General features: G+C 44.7%; 1 long non-coding RNA gene across 1 annotated transcript; it reads left to right on the forward strand.

The window, feature by feature from the left end:
• The first annotated feature begins 1789 nt into the window (after window positions 1-1789).
• LOC140065755 (uncharacterized) lies at window positions 1790-3260 on the forward strand. The gene is made up of 3 exons (XR_011848037.1): window positions 1790-1858; window positions 2510-2670; window positions 3184-3260. It is a non-coding gene; the product is annotated as an uncharacterized lncRNA (long non-coding RNA).
• Window positions 3261-13459: the final 10199 nt, after the last annotated feature.

The raw sequence follows: 13459 nt of genomic DNA on the forward strand, positions 1-13459 counted from the left end.
GCCACTATTTGCTGATATATAGATCCTCTAGAGCAGTGGTGGCGAACCTATGGCACGGGTGCCAGAGGTGGCACTCGAAGCCCTTTCTGTGGGCACCCAGGCCTTCATCCCAACACAGAGTTTGCCAGCTAGGACTCAAGGCTTTCTCCTGTGATCCAATACAGCCCAGGACGCACCATGCTCAGCGCTATTGTAAAGCAACATCCTTGACTGGCAGGACTACAGGAGGAGCAGGAAGGGTTGGATAGAGATGGATTGTCAGCTGAGCTCCTGCCCTGGGTCCCCTGATTCTTGCTCTTCAGGGGACCTTGGAGGGAAGCTACACTCCAAATTTTTCCATCTTTCTATTGTATTGGTGAATTCAGGACAACAATATGATTAAAACCTGTGATATAGCAAGGATCAATTAGTTACTGCTTAAATTGTCATGCTGGTACTTTGCGATATACAAATAGATTTTGGTTGTAGCTTGGGCACTCTGTCTCCAAAAGGTTTGCCATCGCTGTTCTAGAGCTCTCCCTGTCTGTAAATATTTTTATACATATTTCCTCCTCATTTTCTAACTGTTTACGGACACTAGAACTGATCCCTAACACCATTTCATTGCTGTCTAAAAAAGATAGATAATAGCCCCCCCACCCTCATACAATGTTTAACCCGCCATTATTCACACTTTATGTCACTAAAGTGACAGAGAACATTTCATATTTTAGTTACATTAGACATGGCTGTGATTCTAAGGACACTTGTTAAGGATTTCAAAGCAGATATACATTTTTATTTAAGAATCCATGGCAGAATTCACAGGTTCACATCTGACATGGAGGCAGCCGGCAGCTTACCAAGCATGCAGCATATTCTAAATGTTACTGAATTGAAACAAGGCTAAATTAGAAGTTGTTAGAGATTAATATCATGTTTGCCAATGGCAATTCTACTTGGTGAGAATAGTAGAGTGATACTGCTTTTGCAGCCCGTATTGTCAGCATCCACTGTATCTAGTCCATCTATTATATTACATACTTCATGCATTACATTTCATTTCCAGTAATATTTCCTTACCTTAAAGAGATGAAGATATGAGGAGTCTTCTATTCGATCGCAATGCCCACTGGATAATGCAGTTAAATACTAAATTCCCTCCAGGAATGAGAAACTAAACAATGTTGCATTATCATTAAAAAAATAACCATGCCTTAATGTCCCTGTTCTTGATCCTGAATAGCATTTTGGTGTTAGTTATTTGCTTACTTGTTTTAAATTAACTATTTGCATTTGTTATAAAATTTTAACAATATATAATATGTGTAGTAACATCAAATAATTAATTGCTAAACATCAATATGCGCCTATGATATGGTTTATTTATTTATTTTATCACATAATAAAGACTTATCAATTTATCCACCCACATGAGAATCAATTTAATATTGACTATATTTATGATTTATATACCATATCTGGTAAAATATCTTCATACCTAAATGTATTGCGTTGTGTGCAGTAGTGTCATATTTTTGTATTGTCATAGCGCATGTTCAACATATTTCCAGTGAAAACAATAAATCACCTGCAATTTGATTGTATATCGCTGTTACATCTTCTATACAAGGCTTTATATAATATGATATAATTCAGTATAGTATAGGATTATATCAAATAATGCCTCTGACATGCAATTACTGACATGTTATTAACAGACACTTCACTTCAACCCCCGACCTCTTATCAGCTGAAAAACCAGGATATAAGACCACACAAAGCAGAGGTATCCTTAACTGTCTAAGCATTCTAAGCTTATTGAGACTCTTGTCTTTAGACAACTCGTCAAGACCTAGTTCAGAAATACATCCAAAAAGTAAGTTGTAGTTACATTTTTTATTACTTGTTATATTACAGAGTAAATTGTGTCTGTGTATATTTTTAATGTAAAGTTATTATTTTTAGATGGAGAATCAGGATAATATTGCATTGTCCCTATCCTATAATATCACAGATACTCAATTAGGTAACCAGAATCTTTATTTATTTATTTTTCACTTTTTTCCGTAAAGTCGCCTTTGATATTTTCTATACTTGATTGTGGGGTATCTCCTTGTTTAAGTGGAATTTTGAATACCGAAATTGGTGACGCATTTATGGTGGCGTTACATTGTGATCAGTCCCCGGCTCAAGAGTGTTTTGTGCCAGTGAATTATGACCAGCCAGCCGCGGAAGCAAATTTAGATTCTGCTATGGAGCTGCTCATTAATGGTTAGTGCTTATATGATTCAGCAGTTATATTTTAATAATTGTGCGCAGAAGTATTATTAAATATACATTTTTTCGTGTAGAAAGAAAGTTTGTTGTAATAGATGACACCCGTACTTCTGATGACAAGAAGAAAAAAGCAGAGCGGCGCTGGTAGAAAAAGTAATATAGATACATAAAACTTTTTTTGGATGTGAAAATGTATAGCTATTGTAATAATATCTAAGATCGTTAAACGTGTCTATAACTACATTTTCAGTGCGATCCAGGAAATTGAAACCTAAAACTGAAAATAGGCAACTTAGCATCGCTGAACCTGCCGCAGAAGATGTAATGAAATGACAGAAAACTCTAAAAGATCGCCATCATTACCTGCAATCCCTGAAGCGAATGAAAATAAAGCTTACAAAGATACTGATGGTAAGCCACACTTTATAGACCCAAACAGTTTTCGGGTTGCAAAAATAAACGTATCTCACATACAAAGATAGATCAGTTATCTACAGAAAAACTACGGCGCTCTGTAGAAATGTATAATTGCATAAACCGTTTGACGGCCTTCAGATACGCGTCTGACAAAATACGCCATCAATAAAATCTTGCATGAATAGGTATTTACAGTTTGAGCATAGGACATTCCCTTACAATAAAATACAGGACATATCAGACCTACAGAAAGACTGTCAAGAGCTACTTGCTGGGTATAAAAAGATAGCTTGTGAACATAATTTATGACTAGATAGGACTGGTAGGGGCCTGAACAAAGTTAACAAGGGTAAAACATTTCTATTTAAAAGACAGGGCACTCATCCTGGAGAAGAATTTGAGAAATATTTGAATATACCTATTAAAGTTATGTATCACAGTCAGGGGCTTGGTGTAAGAAAACGATTTCCTGAAATATATTTTAACTGTAATTGTTGTCCTTTCCAGATACGCATGGTACAGCATTTTGAGAGACCTGACTCAGAGTCACAGCCTGCTAAAAAACAAAATACCTACTGGCTGGGACATATTTCTGACAATGGCTGAACTAAATATCTCCTCTACAGTTGTGGGTAATTCAACTACGCAAGAGAATCTTAAAGAAATAAAAATGGCATTTATTGAACCATTCGGATAATTCACTTCTACCACCCCTATTTCATCCACCCTGACGGGGATAACACAGGGGCAGTTTACCCCCAAAGAAAAGGGGGCTCCCCTTATTACAAACTGTGTGGCTATCTCTGTAATGCAATTGTTTCTACTGGTTTTATACATGCTGATGTAGCATATTGGGTAAGTGTATTTAAACTTCTGTTTTTTTGTGTAAAAAGTATATCCTGTCAGGTACTTCCTGACAGATTTTCCCTTATCTTAGCACTTCAGCATTCACGTAACTTTGTTTTTTCTTTTCTGATACATCATATTGCACCATACAGTGTAATTAATGTAGGGGCAGTGTGCTAATAGGATCTTATCAGCTGAGAACAGAATATAAGGACAGAGCAACCCTTAGATTCTAAACTTATTGAGCCTCTCACAGCCTCTTGTCCAGACCTTCTACAGAAAACATACAAAGTTTTATTCTTTGCTGTATAAATTTTTGCTGAATATTTAACTTTGTATTAAAGCTATATTAAACTGTTTTACAACATAGTAATATTTCTTTTTATCTGGGATATTGTTTTTTGTATCAGAAAAAAGGGAGAAAGGGAAATAGGACTGAATCTAAGGGGGTTTCAATTTATACTTCAAGTAAGAACACTGCATTAGATAAATATACAATTAAAGTTAAATTAAACTATGTGTGACATCCAATATAATATGAATCTGGTACAGATCACATAAAAGGGGCTTCACTCTGCACAACCTCCAAGCACTCACACATTACAACAACCCTGCATCCTGACATTATAGAAACCCCATAAAAAAGGGAGAAAAATAAGACTAAATCAAAGGGGTGTGTACTTCTGAATCAAAGGGGGCGTGGTACCTGTCACTTTCAGGAAGTGGGCGGTTTGACATAAGGTATGGACGCTTTACTACTAGGGGCTACACCGCAGCTAGGTTACCCAGCTGGGAAACAAATTGATAGTCCGGATGGCTCATACATAGACCTATACCTGATAGGACCTACTACTATTTGCCCTATATGTCTAATTCGCTGTGCACCACTGTCTGTTAGTTTTAAAACTTCACTTATAGTTGAATGATCTTTGATCCATCCTTTTTTTAAAATCGGAAATAAAAGTTAAATTTTATGTGACAAATGGGTGATAATTAGAGATGAGCGAACATGCTCGTCCGAGCTTGATGCTCGGTCGAGCATTAGGGTACTCGAAACTGCTCGTTGCTCGGACGAATACTTTGCCCGCTCGAGAAAATGGCAGCTCCCGCCGTTTTGCTTTTTGGCGGCCAGAAACAGAGCCAATCACAAGCCAGGAGACTCTGCACTCCACCCAGCATGACGTGGTACCCTTACACGTCGATAGCAGTGGTTGGCTGGCCAGATCAGGTGACCCTGGGATAGACTAGCCGCTGGCCGCGCTGCTCGGATCATTCTGTCTCTGGATGCCGCTAGGGAGAGAGCTGCTGCTGGTCAGGGAAAGCGTTAGGGTGTTCTATTAGCTTACTGTTAGGCAGGAGTGATTCTCAAAGAACCCAACAGCCCTTCTTAGGGCTACAATAACGTTCTACTTTTTTTATTTTAATTTGCATCTTTTACCATTTTGTGAGGAATTAGCAGGGGGACTTGCTACCGTTGTGTTTAGCTCTTAGTGGCACACATATCCATAGCAAAGGCTGAAGTGGCAAAATTCAGTAGGGGTTGGATTTCTATTAGGCAATAACTCAGTGTCATCTCATCTGGCATAGTAGTGTGCTTCCTTTGATACTTGGCTAGAAAATAGCCATAGGAGAATACAAATAGCTTCTTGAAGCCTACAGTAGCGTTCTATATATTTGATTTCTGGTTGATCTGCTGGTGGCTGTAGTTTCTGCAGTGCATGTACTTGCCAATTCTGAGCAATTTGTAGTGAGACTTGCGACCGCTGTGTTCTGCGCTTAGTGGCGCACATATCCATAGCAAAGGCTGAAGTGGGAAAATTCAGTAGGGGTTGGATTTCTATTAGGCAATAACTCAGTGTCATCTCATCTGGCATAGTAGTGTGCTTCCTTTGATACTTGGCTAGAAAATAGCCATAGGAGAATACAAATAGCTTCTTGAAGCCTACAGTAGCGTTCTATATATTTGATTTCTGGTTGATCTGCTGGTGGCTGTAGTTTCTGCAGTGCATGTACTTGCCAATTCTGAGCAATTTGTAGTGAGACTTGCGACCGCTGTGTTCTGCGCTTAGTGGCGCACATATCCATAGCAAAGGCTGAAGTGGGAAAATTCAGTAGGGGTTGGATTTCTATTAGGCAATAACTCAGTGTCATCTCATCTGGCATAGTAGTGTGCTTCCTTTGATACTTGGCTAGAAAATAGCCATAGGAGAATACAAATAGCTTCTTGAAGCCTACAGTAGCGTTCTATATATTTGATTTCTGGTTGATCTGCTGGTGGCTGTAGTTTCTGCAGTGCATGTACTTGCCAATTCTGAGCAATTTGTAGTGAGACTTGCGACCGCTGTGTTCTGCGCTTAGTGGCGCACATATCCATAGCAAAGGCTGAAGTGGCAAAATTCAGTAGGGGTTGGATTTCTATTAGGCAATAACTCAGTGTCATCTCATCTGGCATAGTAGTGTGCTTCCTTTGATACTTGGCTAGAAAATAGCCATAGGAGAATACAAATAGCTTCTTGAAGCCTACAGTAGCGTTCTATATATTTGATTTCTGGTTGATCTGCTGGTGGCTGTAGTTTCTGCAGTGCATGTACTTGCCAATTCTGAGCAATTTGTAGTGAGACTTGCGACCGCTGTGTTCTGCGCTTAGTGGCGCACATATCCATAGCAAAGGCTGAAGTGGCAAAATTCAGTAGGGGTTGGATTTCTATTAGGCAATAACTCAGTGTCATCTCATCTGGCATAGTAGTGTGCTTCCTTTGATACTTGGCTAGAAAATAGCCATAGGAGAATACAAATAGCTTCTTGAAGCCTACAGTAGCGTTCTATATATTTGATTTCTGGTTGATCTGCTGGTGGCTGTAGTTTCTGCAGTGCATGTACTTGCCAATTCTGAGCAATTTGTAGTGAGACTTGCGACCGCTGTGTTCTGCGCTTAGTGGCGCACATATCCATAGCAAAGGCTGAAGTGGGAAAATTCAGTAGGGGTTGGATTTCTATTAGGCAATAACTCAGTGTCATCTCATCTGGCATAGTAGTGTGCTTCCTTTGATACTTGGCTAGAAAATAGCCATAGGAGAATACAAATAGCTTCTTGAAGCCTACAGTAGCGTTCTATATATTTGATTTCTGGTTGATCTGCTGGTGGCTGTAGTTTCTGCAGTGCATGTACTTGCCAATTCTGAGCAATTTGTAGTGAGACTTGCGACCGCTGTGTTCTGCGCTTAGTGGCGCACATATCCATAGCAAAGGCTGAAGTGGCAAAATTCAGTAGGGGTTGGATTTCTATTAGGCAATAACTCAGTGTCATCTCATCTGGCATAGTAGTGTGCTTCCTTTGATACTTGGCTAGAAAATAGCCATAGCAATAGGATAGGATTGTTTGGTTCTAAAAACTCAAAAAAAAACAAAAAACACAAAAAAAAACAAAAAACACAAAAAAACACACAAAAAAAAAAAAAAAAAGTAAAAAAAAAAAAAAAGTTATAACTCTCATTTTAAAAATGTTTAACCCCAGGGCTAGGGGTAGAGGACGAGGGCGGGGACGTGGGCGTCCAACTACTGCAGGGGTCAGAGGCCGTGGTCCTGGGCGGGGTGAGACACCACCTGCTGATGAGGGAGCAGGGGAACGCCGCAGAGCTACACTCCCTAGGTTCATGTCTGAAGTTACTGGGACTCGTGGTAGAGCACTGTTGAGGCCAGAACAGTGCGAACAGGTGATGTCGTGGATTGCTGACAATGCTTCGAGCAATTTGTCCACCACCAGTCAGTCTTCCACGCAGTCCACCCATGTCACCGAAATCCCCACTCCTCCAGCTCCTGCACCTCAGCCTCCTCCCCCCCAGTCTGCCCCCTCCCAGGAAAATTTGCCATTTGAACCGGCATACTCTGAGGAACTGTTTTCTGGACCCTTCCCACAGTCACAAACCACTTGTCCGGTTGCTGCTGAGCAATTTTCCGATGCCCAGGTTTTCCACCAGTCACAGTCTGTGGGTGATGATGACCTTCTTGACGTAGTGGAAGTGTGTAAAGAGGTGTCCGACGATGAGGAGACACGGTTGTCAGACAGTGGGGAAGTTGTTGTCAGGGCAGGAAGTCCGAGGGGGGAGCAGACTGAGGGATCGGAGGATGATGAGGTGACAGACCCAAGCTGGGTTGAGAGGCCGGGTGAACACAGTGCTTCTGAGACGGAGGAGAGTCCTCGACCTGAACAGGTTGGAAGAGGCAGTGGTGGGGCCAGACGGAGAGGCAGGGCCAGAGCTGGTGCATCAGCGCCACTGTCAACTAGTGAAGCTCCCGTGGTGAGGGCTCTTGCGGCGAGGGCTAGATCTTCAGAAGTGTGGAGGTTCTTTAAGGAAACACCGGATGACCGACGGACTGTGGTGTGCAACATTTGCCAAACCAGGCTCAGCAGGGGTTCCACCACTACTAGCTTAACTACCACCAGTATGCGCAGGCATATGAATGCTAAGCACCCCACTCAGTGGCAACAAGCCCGTTCACCTCCGGCCGTGCACACCACTGCTCCTTCCCCTGTGTCAGCTGCTAGTCAGCCCCCTGCCCAGGACCCTGGCCCAAAAACCCCATCGTCGCCTCCACGATCCTCCACAGCATCCACCAGCGTTCAGCTCTCCATACCCCAGACGCTGGAGCGGAAACGCAAATATAGTGCAACCCACCCGCACGCCCAAGCCCTTAATGTGCACATCTCCAGATTGCTTAGCCTGGAGATGCTGCCCTATAGGCTAGTAGAGACCGAGGCCTTTCGCAACCTCATGGCGGCGGCCGCCCCTCGGTATTCGGTCCCCAGCCGCCACTACTTTTCCCGATGTGCCGTCCCAGCCCTGCACCAGCACGTGTCAGACAACATCATCCGTGCCCTGACCAACGCCGTTTCTGACAAGGTCCACCTGACCACGGACACGTGGACGAGTGCTGCCGGGCAGGGCCACTATATATCGCTGACGGCACATTGGGTTAACTTGGTGGAGGCTGGGACCGAGACTGACCCTGGGGCTGCTCATATACTGCCGACGCCGAGGATTGCGGGGCCTACCTCGGTCCAGGTGTTTCAGGCCTACTATGCCTCCTCCTCCTCCCACCCCTCCTCCACCTCCTCCTCCGAACTACCATCCGTGGGCACGGCGCCATCAGTCGGTAGCTCTAGGCACAGCAGCAGTGCCGTCGCTAAGCGACAGCAGGCGGTGCTCAAACTGCTGAGCCTAGGCGACAAAAGGCACACCGCCCAAGAGCTATTACAGGGCATCACGGCGCAGACTGATCTGTGGCTGGCACCGCTGAACCTCAAGCCGGGAATGGTTGTGTGTGACAACGGCCGTAACCTGGTGGCGGCTCTGCAACTCGGCAGACTGACACATGTGCCATGCCTGGCCCATGTGTTAAATCTGATAGTGCAGCGTTTCCTCAAGACATACCCCAATCTGTCTGATTTGCTCACGAAGGTGCGCCGCATCTGTGCGCATTTCAGGAAGTCCAGCCCAGATGCTGCCACTCTCAGGGCAGCGCAGCGCCGCCTCCAACTGCCCGCTCACCGACTGTTGTGCGACGTGCCCACGAGGTGGAATTCAACACTGACCATGTTATCCAGAGTTTACCAGCAGCGCAGAGCGATTGTAGACTGCCAGATGTCAACTTCCACCAGAACTGGTAGTCAGGTCAGTCAGCTTCCTCAAGTCTACAATGAGGAGTGGACGTGGATGTCTGATATCTGTCAGGTGCTGAGTAACTTTGAGGAGTCAACACAGATGGTCAGTGGCGATGCCGCCATCATCAGCCTCACCATCCCGCTGCTTGGCCTGTTGAAAAACTCTCTGGTCAGCATGAAGTCGGAAGCTTTGCGCTCGTCACAAGAGACGGGGGAAGAATATTCCCTTGTTGATAGCCAAAGCACCCTGAGGTCTGTTTCTCAGCGCATATCGGAGGAGGTGGAGGTGGAGGAGGATGAGGAGGAAGAGGAGGAGAATGTTGGCGAGACACAAGAGGGGACCATTGTTGAGTCCTTCACTGTTCAGCGTGTATGGGCAGAAGAAGAGGAGTTGGAGGAGTTGGAGGAGGAGGAAATGGACAGTCAGGCCAGTGAGGGGAGTGAATTCTTACGCGTTGGTACTCTGGCGCATATGGCAGATTTCATGCTAGGCTGCCTATCCCGTGACCCTCGCGTTCAAAGAATTTATTCCAGCACCGATTACTGGGTGTTCACTCTCCTGGACCCACGGTACAAGCAAAATCTTGCCACTCTCATCCCTGCAGAGGAAAGGAGTGTGAGAATGCATGAATACCAGCAGGCCCTGGTGCACAAGCTGAAACAGTATTTCCCTTCTGACAGCGCTAGCGGCAGAGTGCGTAGTTCTGCGGGACAAGTAGCGAGGGAGAGTAGGCGAGCAGGCAGCTTGTCCAGCACTGGCAAGGGTACGCTTTACAAGGCTTTTGCCAGCTTTATGTCACCCCAGCAAGACACTGTCACCTGTCCCCAGTCTCGGCAGAGTAGGGCTGATCTTTACAGAAAGATGGTGAGGGAGTACGTAGCTGACCATACCATCGTCCTAAATGATCACACAGCTCCCTACAACTACTGGGTTTCAAAGCTGGACATGTGGCACGAACTGGCGCTGTACGCCTTGGAGGTTCTTGCCTGCCCTGCCGCTAGCGTCTTGTCCGAGCGGGTTTTCAGTGCAGCTGGTGGCATCATCACCGATAAGCGTACACGCCTGTCGACTGACAGCGCTGACAGGCTGACGCTTATTAAAATGAATAAAGGCTGGATTTCTCAGAATTTCCAATCTCCACCAGGTGAAGGAAGCTCAACCTGAATAATTGATCCACTCCTCCTCCTCCTCCTCATTTTCCTCCTTCTCCTCCTCTTTGTACAGTAAAGCAGAGGAAAATGGCTATTTTTTGACAGGGCCCACTGGCTCTTGCTATACTTCATGCATTTAATTTTTCTGGAGGGCCACCTACCCGGTCCTCTGTTTGAAACAATTTTTGTGAGTGCCACATACAGGCACTCAATCTATTCCATTTTTCTGGAGGGCCACCTACCCGGTCCTCTGGTTTGAACAATTTTTGGGACTGCCACATACAGGCACTCAATCTATTCCATTTTACTGGAGGGCCACCTACCTGCTCCTCTGGTTTGAAGAATTTTTGGGACTGCCACATACAGGCACTCAATCTATTCCATTTTACTGGAGGGCCACCTACCTGCTCCTCTGGTTTGAAACATTTTTGGGACTGCCACATACAGGCACTCAATCTATTCCATTTTACTGCAGGGCCACCTACCTGCTCCTCTGGTTTGAAGAATTTTTGGGACTGCCACATACAGGCACTCAATCTATTCCATTTTACTGGAGGGCCACCTACCTGCTCCTCTGGTTTGAAGAATTTTTGGGACTGCCACATACAGGCACTCAATCTATTCCATTTTACTGCAGGGCCACCTACCTGCTCCTCTGGTTTGAACAATTTTTGGGACTGCCACATACAGGCACTCAATCTATTCCATTTTACTGGAGGGCCACCTACCTGCTCCTCTGGTTTGAAACATTTTTGGGACTGCCACATACAGGCACTCAATCTATCCCATTTTACTGGAGGGCCACCTAACTGCTCCTCTGGTTTGAAACATTTTTGGGACTGCCACATACAGGCACTCAATCTATTCCATTTTACTGCAGGGCCACCTACCTGCTCCTCTGGTTTGAACAATTTTTGGGACTGCCACATACAGGCACTCAATCTATTCCATTTTACTGGAGGGCCACCTACCTGCTCCTCTGGTTTGAACAATTTTTGGGACTGCCACATACAGGCACTCAATCTATCCCATTTTACTGGAGGGCCACCTACCTGCTCCTCTGGTTTGAAAAATGTTTGGGACTGCCACATACAGGCACTATCCAAATTAAATTGTCTCCATAGCAGCCTCCACACGTTGTCTCCATTGCTACCTCCAAAAGTCGTCCATATAGCTGCCTCCATACATCGTCCCTTTATCAAACGAGGTGTGTCAGGCAGAAATTTGGGTTGTTTTCATGGATTCCACATCAAAGTTGTTAACTTTGTCGCCACCCTGCTGTGTAATCCACAAAATATACTTGCAAACTTTTACCATTTAGGGATATTATTTCAGCGCTTCTTGCGCATCTGTTTACATTCCCCTCACCCGCCATATCCTAAACTTATAAGAACGCTACTACACTTGATCTTATACAAAAGTGCTGTTTGGGGAGTAGCCTAGAGACAGGGGCTTGGATTTGCGAAAGCTCGCCTGGCAGCGGAGCGCCAGCTCCATGCGCATCATGCGCTTCTTGCGCATCTGTTTACATTCCCCTCACCCGGCATATCCTAAACTTATAAGAACGCTACTACACTTGATCTTATACAAAAGTGCTGTTTGGGGAGTAGCCTAGAGACAGGGGCTTGGATTTGCGAAAGCTCGCCTGGCAGCGGAGCGCCAGCTCCATGCGCATCATGCGCTTCTTGCGCATCTGTTTACATTCCCCTCACCCGGCATATCCTAAACTTATAAGAACGCTACTACACTTGATCTTATACAAAAGTGCTGTTTGGGGAGTAGCCTAGAGACAGGGGCTTGGATTGGCGAAAGCTCGCCTGGCAGCGGAGCGCCAGCTCCATGCCAAGATCCAACTAACATAGTTTTAACTGCAGCACCTTTAATCTACTACTAGTTCACTGCCTCCATACATGGTCCCCTTATCAAACGAGCTGTGTCAGGCAGAATTTTGGGTTGTTTTCATGGCTTCCATGTTAACTTTGTCGCCACCCTGCTGTGTAATCCACAAAATATACTGGCAAACTTTTATCATGTACCGATATTATTTGAGCACTTCTTGCTCACCTCCTTTGGTTCCTCTCTGCCACCCATTGGTTTGAAGCCTGAGTCCATTTAGGGTATGTCGCCATGACACTCTCTAGCCTGCTGCCGCTGCCTCTGCATGCCGTCCCCTATAGTGTCAGGGTCAATTATTGCATGTTTTAGATGCTATCTAGCTTCATTCTGTCACTCTGTCATGGCCATGCTGTTGCCCATAATTTTGGCATAATGGTGCGTTTAAGCAGCCTCAGAGGCATCCATGCATGCTGCCCCTGCTGTTTCCTGTCCATTTCCGTGGTGTTTCCATCCTTTTCTGAGGTTCCCAGGTGTTTGGCCAAGCTTCCCTGTGCAGAGCCTTGGTCCCCTTGAAAAATGCTCGAGTCTCCCATTGACTTCAATGGGGTTCGTTATTCGAGACGAGCACTCGAGCATCGGGAAAAGTTCGTCTCGAATAACGAGTACCCGAGCATTTTAGTGTTCGCTCATCTCTAGTGATAATGTCCCTATAGGACAAATTTTCTTCTTCTCTTATATTGAATATAATACACACCCAGTCACACTGGTCACAATAGGTAGCTTTATTATCTTTCCTGAAAGATAAACTTGAGCTCTGATTGGTTGTTATGTTGAATTAGAGCAGTTCCACTCACAGACACTTCTGATAAATCCCCCCATAGACAAAGTGACAGTCAGGGAGTGTCAGAGATGGTCACTGAAGGAGAGTGTCAGAGACAGTCATTGCAGGAGGATACAAGCTTAGACCTGAGATACAGAGCCCAGAGAGACAGATATTACACTCATGGTAAATGCTTCTTGGCTTGGGAACACGTGAGTTATATACATTTTTGTGGATTACAGTTCCTGAAAATAAAGTGGTGTTTTTGGCCCAAGGGCTTGCAGTTGTTTGTACATGTTAGTCGGTGAAGCTTTCTAGAATATACTATAAATACAATCTACAGAACACTGTAGTGTAGATCAGATGTAGACTGACTGTGGAATACAATGGCAGCATAAATCAAAATGTTATATTGGTATCAATGTAGTATGATTTATAGTTACTGTAGAGCTGCACTCACTATTCTG

Source organism: Engystomops pustulosus, chromosome 6 (assembly GCF_040894005.1).
Source record: "Engystomops pustulosus chromosome 6, aEngPut4.maternal, whole genome shotgun sequence".
Classification (NCBI taxonomy): Eukaryota; Metazoa; Chordata; class Amphibia; order Anura; family Leptodactylidae; genus Engystomops; species Engystomops pustulosus.